This window comes from Schistocerca americana, chromosome 2, assembly GCF_021461395.2.
Source record: "Schistocerca americana isolate TAMUIC-IGC-003095 chromosome 2, iqSchAmer2.1, whole genome shotgun sequence".
In the NCBI taxonomy this organism is placed as follows: Eukaryota; Metazoa; Arthropoda; class Insecta; order Orthoptera; family Acrididae; genus Schistocerca; species Schistocerca americana.
This window is the reverse complement of record NC_060120.1, coordinates 726,829,749-726,847,243: the sequence shown is the minus strand read 5'-3', so window position 1 is coordinate 726,847,243 and position 17,495 is coordinate 726,829,749. Positions and strand designations below refer to the sequence as shown.

General features: G+C 44.1%; 1 protein-coding gene across 3 annotated transcripts in view; it reads left to right on the top strand.

The window, feature by feature from the left end:
• LOC124594586 (sodium-dependent phosphate transporter 2) overlaps positions 1-17,495 on the top strand; it is a 333,885-nt gene that overhangs the window by 125,573 nt on the left and 190,817 nt on the right. For all 3 annotated transcript variants that reach the window (XM_047132958.1, XM_047132957.1, XM_047132959.1), the window contains exon 2: positions 15,853-15,889. The gene's annotated coding sequence lies outside the window, so the exon portion shown is untranslated. The remainder of the gene's footprint in view (positions 1-15,852; positions 15,890-17,495) is intronic.

Below are 17,495 nucleotides of genomic sequence, written 5' to 3'. Positions count from 1 at the left end.
TTGCCTGCTTCATTTACTGCATTTTTATATTTTCTCCTTTCATCAATTAAATTCAATATTTCTTCTGTTACCCAAGGATTTCTACTAGCCCTTGTCCTTTTACCTACTTGATCCTCTGCTGCCTTCACTACTTCATCCCTCAAAGCTACCCATTCTTCTTCTACTGTATTTCTTTCCCCCATTCCTGTCAATTGTTCCCTTATGCTCTCCCTGAAACTCTGTACAACCTCTGGTTCTTTCAGTTTATCCAGGTCCCATCTCCTTAAATTCCCACCTTTTTGCAGTTTCTTCAGTTTTAATCTACAGGTCATAACCAATAGATTGTGGTCAGAGTCCACATCTGCCCCTGGAAATGTCTTACAATTTAAAACCTGGTTCCTAAATCTCTGTCTTACCATTATATAATCTATCTGATACCTTTTAGTATCTCCAGGGTTCTTCCATGTATACAACCTTCTTTCATGATTCTTAAACCAAGTGTTAGCTATGATTATGTTGTGCTCTGTGCAAAATTCTACCAGGCGGCTTCCTCTTTCATTTCTTAGCCCCAATCCATATTCACCTACTACGTTTCCTTCTCTCCCTTTTCCTACACTCGAATTCCAGTCACCCATGACTATTAAATTTTCGTCTCCCTTCACTATCTGAATAATTTCTTTTATTTCATCATACATTTCTTCAATTTCTTCGTCATCTGCAGAGCTAGTTGGCATATAAACTTGTACTATTGTAGTAGGTGTGGGCTTCGTATCTATCTTGGCCACAATAATGCGTTCACTATGCTGTTTGTAGTAGCTTACCCGCATTCCTATTTTCCTATTCATTATTAAACCTACTCCTGCATTACCCCTATTTGATTTGGTGTTTATAACCCTGTAGTCACCTGACCAGAAGTCTTGTTCCTCCTGCCACCGAACTTCACTAATTCCCACTATATCTAACTTTAACCTCTCTATTTCCCTTTTTAAATTTTCTAACCTACCTGCCCGATTAAGGGATCTGACATTCCACGCTCCGATCCGTAGAACGCCAGTTTTCTTTCTCCTGATAACGACATCCTCTTGAGTAGTCCCCGCCCGGAGATCCGAATGGGGGACTATTTTACCTCCGGAATATTTTACCCAAAAGGACGCCATCATCATTTAATCATACAGTTAAGCTGCGTGCCCTCGGGAAAAATTACGGCTGTAGTTTCCCCTTGCTTTCAGCCGTTCGCAGTACCAGCACAGCAAGGCCGTTTTGGTTATTGTTACAAGGCCAGATCAGTCAATCATCCAGACTGTTGCCCTTGCGACTACTGAAAAGGCTGCTGCCCCTCTTCAGGAACCACACGTTTGTCTGGCCTTTCAACAAATACCCCTCCGTTGTGGTTGCACCTACGGTACGGCTATCTGTATCGCTGAGGCACGCAAGCCTCCCCACCAACGGCAAGGTCCATGGTTCATGAGGGTAGAACACGAAAATCCTTAACATATTCTCACCAATATTTCTCCCGATTTGGAGTAAAAGTATATAAAAATTAAGACTTATTTCTGCCGATAGGTTGATTTCAACATCAGTGTTTCAAGATTGTGGAATAACGTTCAGTGGAGGACGCAATTTTTAAAAATGGCGTACTAGCCTCTACGAATGAAGGCAAAACCGGAAGTCGACCGTGGCCTTTTTCGATATTGCATACCGGTGTTTACTTCAAGCGAGTTACGAAACCTACATCTAAATGGCTGGACGGGGATTCGAACACTGATCCCCCGGAGCGCGATTTCATAATGAGAACCATCTCAGGGTGCCTACAGTTTCGACGCAGCATTTGAACGAAGGTGTAAACTGCGTTGAAGAGGTAAGTGCGAGACAGAAAAATCGAAGGGATAACTTAGCATTTGTGTCAGGTACGAAGCAACAAATAGAATCGGTTAAGGAAGGTCGCTAAAGCGATGCCATCTGACCTGTAGGTAGTCAGGTCAAAGCCAGATGGCCGGTGTGTTGTCACGAGATGGTGCGTCATTATGTTGAATTAGACGTCAAAAGTCTACGCATTGTCTCATGGAGTAAGAGTATATGATACTGTCGATGTCGTTCCGAAGAAACAAACGATATTGCCGTATATTGATCAAACCTACCGGAATTGCCAGCTGTGAATATTGTTCCTCCGGAATTAAAAGTTCATTTGTTGCGTTATGGACTGTCAGATTACTTGGATTTAACTCTCTCATATTCATGTGGATTATTTATCTAGCCTATACCAGCATCTATATACTTCTGCAGCTTGAGATGCTGTTCGTCTTATGATGATTAGCTGCTGTGTATAGTTTCTCGCTGATTTTAAGAATGAATGTTACACCAAAACCAGTATCTTGCTAATCAGGCAAAAATACACTATACATTAAAGGTATTCGCAGCCGCGAATGTGGACAGCTATCAGCTGTATAATGGAATGACGACTTGGAAATTTCTGCTGGACCGGGACTAGAACACACATTTCCCACTTATCGCGAGCGACGCCTTATCCGAGTAAGACTCACGGCACGACCCAAACTTCCATGTGTCTACAACATGTGTATTCCCGTACAGGGGGGACGTTTTACTTTGAAATCGCTTGTCCAGTGTCGGCGGGTAATGGGGAGATTGCAGTGCATTTACATGAAATGGTTGACGTTGACGTTGACGACATATGGAAGTTGGGGTGCTCGGACACCCTAATGGTAAGGCGACCGCTCGCGATAACAGGGGAAATCCTGGTTTTAGTCCCCATCCGGCACCAATTTTCATTGTCATTCCGTTACACAGTTGATGATTGTCCATATTCGCAAATGCGAACATGCACGCATGTCCCAAGGAATATTGAATTGTAATTCGAGATGACACAGGCACTGCAATATCGTATAAAAGTACACTATTTCTATAAGTGAAGATACAATAAGTTTGCCGGAATTTGGTGGAGATTATAATGTTGTACTCTGAAAATGAGTACTTTGCTAGGCCACGAAGCCCCAAGGGTGTCACTGGCTGCCGTGTCATACTGTCTACAGATTTAGACCGTTGTACTCGATCAGCATGAACTTTTTATCGTAAACAGTCAGCACCACTTTGACTCTTGTCTGGCAAGGTCGTCAAAGATGATTAAAAAAATTGCCAGATGATTGTAACGAAATGGAAAACTGCTGCGGCAGTATTTCCATGTTGTCCACTAGCTGAACTCGTATGCAGCAGGAGGAAATTGATGGAAGATTGTTACTTTTTCATGCCAAGTCGTGTTCCGGGATTTCAACGTAGTTTCTGAACGCTGCCGCTGTCCTGTGCGATTGAGTCTACAAAAGCGTAGTACTGATGAGGATATGAATGTTTCATGTCTGTTGAACGGGTCTAAAAGCTGTAGCGCATCTTGACATAAATACAGCTGTGAGTCTCCGGAAATTCCCACTACAAACTTCAGGACTTGTAGACGGGTGTGGGTACATAATTATTTTGAATAGGAGCCCACAACCGGAAACGTACAGTTTACGTTTACGACAGATTCCGTTCAAATGTGTATCACGTCCGCTTCCACTGAACCCAACTGGCGCTGCATACGTGATCTTAGTGCAAAATTTATTGGAGCCGGCCTTGGAAGCTGTGTCACTGAATGTCCGTCAGCAGATACTTCACCATGATGTTGGACCACGTCACTTCTCACGTCCGATACGGAGACATCTCAATGGACGATATAGTGAAAGATGGACAGGCCGCCGAGATCATATGCGCCCTCTTGGAATCGTAGGCAAAATTTAATTCATGAGGCTCCTGTACAGACAGAGGAAGATCTACTGGAACGAGTTCAGGCCGCATTGTTCAAATGTCTGTGAATTCCTAAGGGACCAAACTGCTGAGGTCATCGGTCCCTAGACTTGCACGCGCCCACACGCCCACGCACTTACGTCCGAGTGAGCACTAACCTCCGGCGGGTGGGGCTGCGCAATCCGTGACATGGCGCCTCAAACCGTGCGGCCACTTCGCGGCCGAAGCACCAGAAACCGAAGAGAGAGCAGCTGGGATGGAGAGGGTGTACCTGAATATTGCTTTGTACGTGCAATGTCTGTAACAACGTTGGTGGTCGCCACATCGGGCCGCTGTCGTAATGCATCAATACTCTTCTGTACAAACAGTATTCTAGGTTTTTTTGAGTAATGTAAACATATAATCCAGAATGAGATTTTCACTCTTCACCTTAGTGTGCGCTGATATGAAACTTTCTGGCAGATTAAAACTGTGTGCCGGACCGAGACTCGAGGGCAAAAGTCCCGAGTTCGAGTCTCGGTCCGGCACACAGTTTTAATCTGCCAGAAAGTTTCATATACACATAATGTTTAAGTGTTAATACAAACAAATGTGCTTAAATGATAAGTGGATGTTCTGTTATGTTTCCTTTCGAGTTGTTACCTAATAACTGTATTGCGTTATGCCCAATCAAATTCCTCAAGCAGAAGTGGATGAGTTGAACATCTGCCTTGAAGCCACCCAAGGATGGAAACGGTGTGTGTCCCGACGTGGGTTGCTATTCAGAAACCGAGCGAGGAGGCGCAGTGGACTCGCATTCGGGAGGACGGCGGGTCAAACCCGGCCATCCAGATTGAGGTTTTCCGTGATTCCTCTTAAGTCGCTATAAGCAAATGCCAGGACGGTTCCTTTCAAAGGGCACGGCCGATTTCCTTCTACGTCCCTGACACAGAGCTTGTGCTCCAATGGCCTCGACGTCGACGGAAATCCAATCTTCCTTCCTCTCTTCCTTCCTGTTCAAAATATTATATACTCTCTCCCCTCTGCAAGTCCTAGAAGTTTGTAACGGGAATTTCTGAGCGCCCTATATGCATAATGGCTGGTTGCTGTATTTCTTGAAGTAATTCGCAGCCACAGAGCTCGACCTGCTCTGTCATGCCTAAGTAAGGAAGACTAGTGGTTAAAGTCCCGTCGACGAATCGGTCGTTAGTGACGAAGCTCAAACTCGAATGGAGGAAGAACAGAGAAGGATGTCGGCTTGTCTTTTCAAAGAAACATTACGTGCGGGGATTTGAACCGCCGTCCTGCCGAATGCGAGTCAAGACTCGCCAGCTTGCTGTAAAAGCAGCGGAAGGACGAGCGATCAGAATGGTGGCGAAGGTCGTGCGTACGGCGCAGGGTCCCGTTGGCCATTGAGAGCGCTGAGCCTGAGGTGCGATGCTGTGGGCGTGGCGGGTTGCCCAGCGGTGACGTAGGTCAAGGGGGCCCGCGGCTGTTGCGCAGAGCCACGCGCCCGGCCCGTGCAAGCCAGCTGCCAGCCGGCGGCCACGTGCGGCGCCAACCTCAGCTGGGCTGCTCGAGACCGCAGACTGGCAGTTAAGCCCGTTTTACACGACCGATTCACTAGTCAAAATAGACTACTCGAAGTGCGGGCCTCTATGCGCTATGCCCACGTTGCGACCAACTGACGAACCGACCAGTTTACGTTCAGCCTCCACAAGCCTCGACCAACTTCCCTCAGCGATTGCAGCGCTGCTCGTATCGCTGCTCATATCGCTGCTAGCGAAATGCTTACAGAAAGCTCACTGAGCTTAAGGTCCACGAGATGTTGCTGAAGCGAAACTGGGAATTGCCTTCGCTGGTTTGGGGGTTTACAACGCCAAGAAATGCCGAGAGAAAGCTGTGGACAAAGAAGTGGCTTATGCAAAGAAAAAAAATCGCGCACACCATTTTACTAAAGAGAGTGGGAGCGAATGACGTTTTCGCAAATATCCTAGAATGGATGAAACATGCTTTTCGGAGCTGCTGACCATAATGAAACAGTCCTAATATGTATCAGACATTTACGACACTATTGCCTACTGTTCATTGTAATCAGATTGGCGTTTCTACTGTAAAATTCTCAGTTCTCTTCTATATGCCGTTCGCGTGTGGCCTCTGGACTGAACTGTGTAGATTTGCAACTAGGTAGTCGGTGTTACTTCTCTATTCCTCCTCACAATTAATATCCCGAAGGCATCAGCTGTCTCTCTCTCTACTTTTCCAATAATTATATCAATTTAAGGCTATCACTCTGACTCAGTCTTCTTTGTCATTTTACTGTTGTGCGAGTATATTTCCGGCGTACAGACACCTGACGAACGTCAGTCAAGTGATTGGCACACTAGCCTACACCAGCGAAATTTGGAGGCGGTAATGGTTGCAGGGGTGAGGTGACGTGGTGGGGCGGTCGGCTGTCACATGCTCATACCCGACCAACCGCCCGATATGAAAAGTTGGTTCGTCGGATGGCTAACATCGCTACACACGTCCAATATTTTGGTTGGTGCGTAAGGCCCTTTACTGTGCTTGTAAATCAGTTGCCAACCACCTTGCGACTGTCTATGACGTCTTTAATCTATAGACTGTCCCGAGTCCGGGTTCTAAATTTCTGAGTAAGCTGCACATTGCGCACGGAAATTGGAAATTTGTGGCAAGTTCCTATGGGACCAAAGTGCCGAGGTCATCGGTCCCTAGGCTGACACACTACTTAAATAAAGTTATTTCAGTTGCGAAAATGTCAAAATGAATATACATTGGTTATTATTCTTGTGGATCTTCTCCGGAGTTAGAAAATTGTGTTCATATTTTGTGCATTTGTTTCCAAAAAAAGAATGCCATAACTAAGAATTGAGTGTTACATACTGACTGTTTGAGTTCCTCTTCCATTTGATGTATTATTTATAATTGTAATAAATGTTACAAAGCTGTAAAACCCCTACAGTGGCGGTTACAGAAAAACCTCAAGGAGGGGGCTCTAAAGATATCTTGAGCTACCTTTACTTTTACCGTAATAAAAAATAATCAAGTCACATGCAAAGTTTAAGAAAGTTTTATTTAAACTGATTATACACATATACAAGACAATGCCGTCTTATGATATAAAAAAGTTAAAACTGTGGTTCTCTTCCTGAAATGATGAAACCTATGCGCCTCTTCTTCTTGGCAAATTGGTTAATTACATCGTCAATAGGACAATCAGTGTCAGCGTGAGTGTTCAACAGAGCTAAGCCATTAAGTCGATCCTCCTTCATTGTCGACCTCAGCCATGTACGCCACGATGTTGAAAAACGTATTTCTACTGTAGCTACAGATGCAGATAGAGAAGCATATATTTTGTACAGTGTGTGCAAAGTAGGATAGATCTAGGTCAAACAGATAACGCTTGCATAACAGAATCACGGTCATTAATTGCATTTATACTCGTTTGCTTGTATTGAAGAATCTCTCCCATTAATTTCTTTTTAATCAGAATGAGTGATTGTTCTTCAAAGAACCGTAGGTCAGCTAAGCACCGATTCAATTTGTGTGTCAGATCAGTACCGTCATGATTCAGTAGTTGTGATGGCAAAAGTATGTTGAATTATAAATGATAATGGTACATAGGAAAGTACAACTACTCAATAATTCGATTCAGTCGAGTCGACTGACGAAGGAAGCGAAAGAATAGCGTGCGGACAGACTGGTAGTGGGCGGCGCGGATGGCAATGCAGGTGACCCCGCAAGGGGAGAGAGGGCGTGCGCCCTACGCCCCCCCCCCCCCGCCCCATATGTATCCGCCACTGCTCCTATTATTCGTTTTGAAACACCCTCTACTTTCTCTAGCAAACAAATCTGTGTCTTGAGTATTATTTCAGTTTCCGGGTGTGTACAGAATTTACCACAAGTAATGTTTGGCAAGAACATTCACGCTGAATTTTGCTTCGGTCAGTAATAAACGCTATTGTCATTGCTTGTTCCTATTTTCGTAAAAAAGCATAGCTTCTCATACTCATTTTCACCGTTGAGGTGCCAGACTGCACAACAGACAGCTCTTGAAGCCACGACACCCGCCCCGTTCACCGCCAGCGTCTACCATCATAGTATAAATGGTCTGAAGATCGTCACATTCTGACCGAAACCGGTTACCGTTGCAATTAAATGTGTTATTTCTGCCAAGACTTGTTATTGTCGGAATCACTTTAAAACACTGCTACTTCTTGCTTCCAAACAATTCTAATGCCACCATCAGTGGAATCGTCCTCGAAACCATGAAAACATTCATTCACACCAGAATGAGATTTTCGCTCTGCAGCGGAGTGTGCGCTGATATGAAACTTCCCGGCAGATTAAAACTGTGTGCCGGGCCGGGACTCGAATTCGGGACTTTTGCCTTTCGCGGGCAAGTGCTCTACCATCTGAGCTACCCAAGCAGAGCTTCTGTAAAGTTTGGAAGGTAGGAGACGAGGTACTGGCAGAAGTAAGGCTGTGAGGACGGCGCGTCAGTCGTGCTTGGGTAGCTCAGATGGTAGAGCACTTGGCCGTGAAAGGCAAAGGCCAGAGTTCGAGTCTCGGTCCGGCAAACAGTTTCAATCTGCCAGGAAGTTTCATTCATTCACACCGTCATACGGTTCTTCCTTCTCACCAGGGACGTCATCGTTAAAAACCTCTGAAATATTTCAGTCGATTTCCTTCCGTTTTACGAATAGGTCAATCTCTTAAAGGTGGAGGAACTTCAAGACGGGAAAAGCAACAATACGAATTATCGAAATACAGTGAAAATGCTGTATGAGAAAGGGACATGAAGGCAAGAAAGTTTGATACGTTGAGTACTGGTTTAAAAATACAAATCGACGAAATATTAAAATGTATCACGGCAGGTTGCGTCCACCGATAGTGTGCAGAAAACACGAGTTACATCGAGATCCTTCAGTAAAGGAAGGCTGGAGAAACAAGAGTAAACCCGGGATCAGACAGCAGTGTGTTAATGTTGCGAACTCGTGTGCACAGTCCAATTCTCCCACGGCGATTGCTGCTTCGCGGCAACCCTCTAGATTGCTGCGAAGCAACAACTGTTGACAGCACGAGCCTCTCTGTGCGTCCTCGCGGCAAGTCGGCAGCTTCACCTCAGTAATGTGTGGATCCACTATTTCACGTGTATTGCTAAAACGCGCCAGGAAATGACACTGCGAGCTTGGAATGATGAATCACTCGTGTGCATCGAGTCGTAGAGCTGCTATGGCTGTGCCAAAAGGATACGGCTTTAACAGCATAATCGAAGCTCGGAAAAATGATCTCCATACGTCACCCTTGCGAAACACCTTTCTGAAGTCTTTGTGCTTGTGATCATACAAAACACGTCCTTTACTAGACGATCATTGTTGTTGCCGTTTCTTCGACATGATAACGGAAGTAAGATGCGGGCCCTACCGCGCACGCTATATACCACACCTGGCAGTCGCAACCTGACCGTCAGTTGTTTCAGCGGTCGAGCCACAGCAATTGCGAGAGGGAATCGATCACTGTCGAGCAGTTTCAGTGACAGTTGGTCCGTTGCTTTGCGCGACAGCAGTTATTAACTGCCAGTCGTTCCTCCCAGTCACTACGGCGGGCGCTTTCAGCGGACTGGTACCTGTAGGAAGATGGAGCACGAAAGCAAACGTTGCCTACAACAGGAAACGTCTATTGCAGCCTGCGGCGTTAGTGATTTAGAGTTGGCGTAAGAGCACATCCACAGAAGACTTCGTCGAGACAACACTGCGACCAAATAAGTTTTACATTCTAGATTCTTCAAACAAATATTTCTTTAGACGTATTTTCTGCCTCGGCTGTGTTCATTAGGCAAACGCACATTTACTTATCCATTACAGGCAAACCTGTACGTCCCACGTATTGTGTCGAGCACGCCTTTTCCATCTCTTGGAGTCTGTCCAATGACATTTACGTTTCTAAAAAATTATAAGTGAAGTGCCATTTCCCAAAAAACAAGACCGATGAATGTTGCCACCTACACTCATCTCTTAGTGTATCTGAGCACTCCAGTATCCTGCCTTCTTCTCTCCGTATGCATTCCACTTTCTGTGTCTCCATACTGTTATTAACGACGGCTTTGCCTACATATGTCTTACTTTCTTTGTCTCGTCACTAGTGGGTCTGTTCTAGAAGAAATTTTAGGAACGTTCCTGAAATCAGTCATACAATGGTTGTGTTATTAACCGGCATATCCCTGCTCTAAGGGAAACTAGAGAGCATACTCTCATAACTTACATGTTAGAGCGACCTATATAGACCAAAGTTAAGGTATCTGGCAGATACTCGCAGTTAAATGACCAGAGGTAAGAAGGATGAGAGTAGACTGCAGTCAGAGATTACCATATAGCGCGAACACTCCTATTAGACCTGGCCCGTCTGCCTACTTAATATTATCACTTTTTTCCCTTTTTGTCCAAGACTTCGAAGATACTTGAAGTTTCCCTAATTTTCTCATCTTCGTCTTGTGCTATGCATTCCATATAGTCCGCAGCTCGTGGTCGTGCGGTGGCGTTCTCGCTTCCCGCGCCCGGGTTCCCGGGTTCGATTCCCGGCGGGGTCAGGGATTTTCTCTGCTTCGTGATGACTGGGTGTTGTGTGATGTCCTTATGTTAGTTAGGTTTAAGTAGTTCTAAGTTCTAGGGGACTGATGACCGTAGATGTTAAGTCCCATAGTGCTCAGGGCCATTTGAACCATTTGAACCATTCCATATAGTCTCCCCATGGGGTCTATGTTAAGTTCTCGGTTCCCTAGAGTTTTAGTTTAACTGTTAAATTCTAATTGCAACTTTTAGTTTTCGAAATGAGTGATAAACTGTCAACGAAAAGCACGTTTGTTCCGGATTTTTTCTGAGCACAAATGGAAGAATATGGCATGCGATAATTGTCACTCGGTTCTACCTTCTGAGTCACATTCAGCTGTTATGAGGTATTTCTTTATCGTTCCGTTGCCTGAGCATTTACGAATTCCTGTTTCTAAGAGTTTTGTTTCATATCGTTTTTAAGTAAATGCGCAAGCAGTGACATTTCAGTTCTCTATACAGTTCATACGACGCTTATATCGTCGTTTTAGTCGTAGTCTAACATCTTACTCTACTATAGCTCGTAGGATAACTGTAGCGTTAAATACATGGAACTACTTCATCTATGAAAGAAAGGGCTGCAGACTTAGTTATCTACGTGTAAGCTTAAAAGTGATTAGTTTATGACTGAAACGATTATCTCGGTAATTCCAGTTCTTCTGTTGGTAATCCTTAAAACGTTAGGGTTCTACTGCTCTGCCAAAGGAAAAATGTTACTTATTCACAACGTTTTCCCGCTCTTTCTTCCCCCTTCGTCTCGGCAGATCGTTCCTTTTGTTAGTTAAAGATTTTCGTGATTTAGATAAGTATCTTGTCACTATGAGTTTTAGGGAAGGATGAGGAAGGAAGTCGACCGTGCTCTTTCAGAGAAACCATCCCGGCATTTCTCTGAAGCGATTTAGGGAAATCACGGAAAACCTAAATCAGGATGGCTGGATGCGGGTTTGAACCGTCGTCCTCCCGAATGAGAGTCCGGTGTGCTAACCACTGCGCCACATCGCTCGGTTTTTGGGAAGACAGCTGCTGATTTATTTCACTATGCTGATTTGAGCTAGTAGTCTCCCTCTAAAGACCTCTCAAAGAGAAGCTAAACTTCAAAATTACTTCATTTTTGTTTTGCTGTCAGTGCTTTTATATTTACATTGTGAATTCAGAGTTCATTGCAGTCACGCAAAAATGGCAAAATTAGATCTACATCTACGTGATTACTATGCAGTTCCCCAATGGTAGAGGGTTCATCGAACCACTTTCACTCTATTTCTCTACCGTTCCACTCTCTAGCAGCGCACGGAAAAAACAAACACTTAAATGTTTCCGAGTGAGCTCAGAGGTATTTTATTACAATGATCATTTGTCCCTGTGTGGGTGATCAGCAACAACATATTTTCACATTCGGAGGAAAACGCTGGAGATCTACAGCTTCATCCACATGATTACTCTGCAAGTGAATTACTCTTAAGTTACAGGGAGTACACAGGAAAACCACCACATTCGAAACTGCGGACTCGTTTTACATACTTTCTTTGGAAGTAGTTTTACTGTAATTCTGATATTTTTTTTATTTCCTTCACTGTGTAGCTTCTGCATCGAAGAAACAAGTGTTTGCTAAATTAAAATCCTTTGTCTGCGAAATAGGAAATAGTCCTCTACTGATTCTGATAGAGGGCGGTGCTAGAAATGCACTGTTCCTGTAATTATTTTGCCCGGTTAATTAATTTCAAATGAAAAGTACAATTCGCTTTGCGAGGTAAGTCTAATTACGCTGCATATCGATTCGGCCAATCTCGTTTATTTATACTCGTGGCGGAACTACGGCGAATTCCCCAATGAGGGTTTGTCCGGGTGAACAGTCCTGTCAGATGTGGGAGCTGTGGAGCATTGCAACTGCCGTGTCGTGACCGGTAGCGAACCAATCCGTCCGGCCCCCGGAGGGCGCTGCCATGTACTTTGACGCTGACCTTTGACCGATCGCAGCAACGCTCCGGTGGGGCGGTCCGCTGCTACTTGGCACAACTGTCAGCCGTTTCCCCAATCACCACCCTAAGTGACACACACACACACACACACACACACACACACACACACACACACACTCTGTTCGCATGGAGACGATGTGCGCCGTGAGAAGCTGTGTAAACTTTAATGTTTGTCCTAGATACGAAGGGCGTTCAATAAGTAATGAAACACATTTTTTAACTGGAGGCGAATTGGTTTTATTCCGGTTTCGAAATGTACAGTATTACTCAACATTCTTTTGGCTACAAACCCTTATTTTTCAACATAATCGCCTTTCAGTGCGACAGCCTTACGCCTCTTCACTGGGAGAACCTATATGCCTGCATGGTACCACTCTACTCATAGACGTCGGAGCCAGCGTCCTGCTGTCTCGGTAATATCATCCGCGTACTCCATCCTTCTTCGGCCACAGATGGAAGTCGGGAGGTGATCCTGGCTGTAGGCTGGATAAGAAAGAAAACAACGCTGCAGGAATCACAAGCTGTATGCGGCCAGCCAGCACGCGGGATAGCGGATAGGTTTGCGCGCCTTGTTCGCGAGTGGCGGACGCCTCGCTCAACGACTCACCATGCTTTTGTTCACTGCCGGGTCTCCATATATATTCTGCAAGCGCCTATGAATATCTGTATTGCTCTAGTTTTTCACCAAAAGAAACTCGATGACAGTTATCTCCTTAGAACGCACCTCCACTGCAGACAACATTTTGAGGGCTACATACAGTGCCACCACCTATAGGAACTTCATGAAACTACAGGGGATGAAGCAGGAATATTTCAGGATACTGTACAACCAATTCCGTAGTTTTTCAACCGAAATTGGCCAAGAAAAAGTCTTACATTATTTACTGACTGCCCTTCGTATTTATTACTTCAACGCAACCGTCGTAGACGTGTGTTCATCAGATAACAAAATTTAAAAATGCAATCAGCTGCTGCACCTGCATACCGTTTCGTCTCATTCTCGTTCTAGATGTTTAGCTGATGAAAAATTACTTCAACGTTTCTTTGTTTGTGGTGGAATACTAAACATACACAGCCACAATGGAATCTTTGTGATGTTACCTGTTGTAGAGAGTTTAACGAAGTTAAAGCCCAAATAGAAAACAAATGCAATTAAAGATAAAATTGGCTTATAGAAGCCGTAAAAACTTCAGTAATGAAACTGCTTACAGGTTATCAACTTCAGTCTTCTGCTGGCAACGGAAGGAGGGAGCAATAGTCATCGTAATATGGGCGTTTTCTGTTCCTTTTCACATTGACAACGATTTATCAATAAAGCGAAACGCATCTGGTGAAAAAGTGTGGTAATTTGCAGTACGCTTAGGACGGCAAAAACGAGAAATGCTTGTTCGTAAAATATATTCAATTGCAGTACTCCGAAGGAACGAGACTGACTGTAATGTAATTTTGTAAATCTGTGGCTTTCTCTGAAATCGTGATGTCATCAGTGGGATGTAGCGGCAGCAGTACTGTTAATAACACAGTAATTTATTTCCATCCCGAACGCGGCCGGTTTGTCCTATCCGCACACTGTTCCCTCGTTTTTAGATCCGATGACAGTGCGTAAAGGCGTCGAAACCTGTCACACATGTTAATAGAAATACTTTGCGGTAGAAGCAGAAAAAAATTGAAGCACTAGAAATGTGACTCTGGGGACGAGCCACAAAAAGTCTTAGTCTGAAAGAAAATCTGATGAGCAGACACTAAGAGATTAGAGAGATAAACTAAATTTATTGGACACCATGTTCGACAAAACAGTTCCATAAAAAATATTAGGTGGAAAAATACTGGCGAAAAAACATTACAAAGTATTATCAGTGAAATGAACTGCAGCAACTGCAGCTAGATGACGGAGATGGCTAGGGATAGGGAGGGCTGGGTACATAAACACGGCGTTGCTTCCAGTGTCTTATGATAATGATGAAGACGTAGAGAATTTAGATATGCGTTACAGTGAAAAAAGAACTTGTCCGACAGCGCAAACGAAAATCAGAAGAAGACAGCTGAGTATAGGACAGGAAACAAATGTAGACGTCTGTCAAGTGGACGAAGGCCGTTGGGCGCCCAAGGATAATACGCATTGACCATTTTCGACAAGAGGTGCAAATCATAACAAGCTGCACAGTCTACAAAAGAAAGAAAGTCACATCCATTATACGTCTTTCGGCGGAACTGATTGACTCACTTGTGCCATTGGAGACACATGCAAACCGTTTCACTACAGCATGCACGGTATAAAAAGAACAGTAAATACAATCGAGAAGTTCATTCGCCTTCATAGTAATCGCAGTTGACGAAAGCATACTTCATTGTAAAGCAACTGGAAATTTGTAGGAAACGCTCCTTCGGGAATAATTTGCTGCGATGATGATGTGTGTCATTGGAAGTCCATTGTATGTGGTGCAGACAACTGTTAACAGAGACTGTCATAGTTGCCTGTCCTATGCCGATTCGAACTAGTAGCGCCAAGTCCCCTCCGTAGTGACGACAATTACCGCAAGAAGTGGGTATGGGTCACAAGGTCGATGAAATCGGCAACACTTCGCACCCTCTTTGTCTTGATCTAGTCAGTCAATTTCCAGTGGAATACACTGAGAATGATGTTAACACTGTTCTAGCTAATATCTTTACACTGTGTTTCAAAGTCTTTGCATGAAACATCTAGAGGTGATACATCACGTCATGGGGAAAAAACTGTCACACAACGTTCGCTGACGTTTCATGGCTACGCTAGGCGTCCCTGTTAGATATCGAATAACTGTCCGATTTGACACACACTTAGTAACCCATACGGCTATTTCAACAATCATGCAACAGGTGGTGATATGGCTGCATATATTACGTGTTTTTATTATCCTATGCACATGGAAACTTGCGCCATGTGTTGCTTCAAATAATGCTGAGTAGAACAGTGCATAGTAATAGAACTGGCCTCCAGAAAAATATTTCGAGTTATAAGCGATGGCATAAACAATAATGAAAACTCTCTTCTTGTCAGCCGCGCGGGATTAGCCGAGCGGTCTCAGGCGCTGCAGTCATGGACTGTGCGGCTGCTCCCGGCGGAGGTTCGAGTCCTCCCTCGGGCATGGGTGTGTGTGTTTGTCTTTAGGATAATTTAGGTTAAGTAGTGTGTAAGCTTAGGGACTGATGACCTTAGCAGTTAAGTGCCATAAGATTTCACACACATTTGAACACATTTTCTCTTCTTGTCAGAAAAGCGATGAGGAAGTTCCTGCATCTGAATTGCATGTACCTGCTACTTTAGAGGTTGCCAAACGAAGCTGTATTTACACCTTACAAGGATTTGCATGTTAGTGCTTGACACAAAAGCAAATTACACATAAAGCACATCGCTTGCAGTACGCATGTCGATAACATGTTGCATGCAACTGGCGACTAAAGCAGCTTTGCTCCTTGAAGTAGTACAATATTTGATTCTTTTTTTCCATTGTTTACAGGTTCGACACTCATTGGTGCCATCCGCTCCTTTTCAAGGTGAGTACTTGGATCTGTGTTTTGCGTATCTCTCAAGGCCGTGTCGTTCTGAAATATTTCGAGGAGACACTGCTTTTCGTGAATCATTGTGACGGACATTGGTCTTGAAGTAGGAATCGCTTCTGTGACTTGGAGCTTCTGTGAAATCTTGTATTTGTGATTAGCATCCGAGAGTACAGTTCATGCGAGAATAGCTTCTGCACGTATCTACGAATTATTTTTGCCACGATGTAAAACGCTTTCTGTCTCTCCGCTCAGTACTCGTAGCAGTAGTGGTGGTGCTGGTGGTGATACGAAAATTAAAAAAAAAAATCAAACAGAAGAATCCGATCGAGCTGAAAAACAAGAGAAATGCAGAATATAAGTTCTGAGAAATTTTTCACCTTCCAGACTTAGTGATCTATTTTCATGGGGTTTCCTTACGTCGTTGCGGTTGGTCAGACTGTCCCAAAGGCAAACTGTTTCATTCTAAACAGCGCAAATTACCTGCATTCGACGTATTAAAAACTCTCTAGTTCCACGAACTATTCCATGACGAATAAAGCATGACGAATAATATATCCTACTATGATTAATTTCACTTCCGTTTAATGCGAAGAAAACAACCGATTGCTAACGGTATGAACTGTGATAAGAGTTAGGAAATTCACCCGTACACGTAAAATTTCAAGACGAGTAAGACAGTGAATATAAAACACTTATCTCGAGGACAGTGACTATAATAAACGGGCAGTGCAGTTGCTTCGTGTCTAATGACCTCTGTGTGGACAGGCTAGTATAAACCAGAAACGGTCATCAATTAGCCGTAGGCTAGCACATGTGCTGGCAATTTGGGTAGCTAGTAAAGAGTTAAAGGGAAGCAATAAGGCTATTGCTGTGGTTATGACGCAAGTGCTGCTTGACGTGGATTGCGAACGCGGATGTCCATAAACAGGCGTTTTGATGGTGGCCGCTTCGTGGAGTTTGGAGGAGGCTCTTTGCACACCTTCTCGCAACACACATTCGCTTATCACATCGCTACGTTGCTTGGCAGACGAGGAATTACCATATTACGTTTCATTACCACTCTAAGGTTAGGCGTGTGCACCGTGTTATACCCAGTATGCAACCAGCCTGCGCAGCCGAAGTGAAAAGAAGAAGAAAAAAAAAAAAGGTCGCTAAGGCACGTCTGTGAGTTGGCGCTCGATTTCGAGGTAGCCGGTTCGAATTCTGGTGGTGGTAATAATTTTCACCGCTAATATTTGGCCCATAGTGGAAAAACATGTGTTGGCATAATGTTCCAGATAAGCAGACTTAGCACCGATGCCCTGGATTAAATTCCAATCCTCTCAGCAATGCTGCGTGGAGTTGTTCCTTCTGTCATTCATTATCAGACAACAGAAATGTCACAACAGTGTCCACGATCCTTTACACTGACCAGACACAGGGTGTCCAGAGGAGGAGCCCTTGGTTTCAGAGTTAAATATCTCGAAAAATAAGATGACTAAACGTGTGCAACAAACGGTATGTTTATTTTGAAACTTATAAGAATTTTATACAGAAATTATACACAAGTTTCGAAATACTTCGAAAAGCTAACAGATGGCGCTGTAGGCTACGCAGGTAC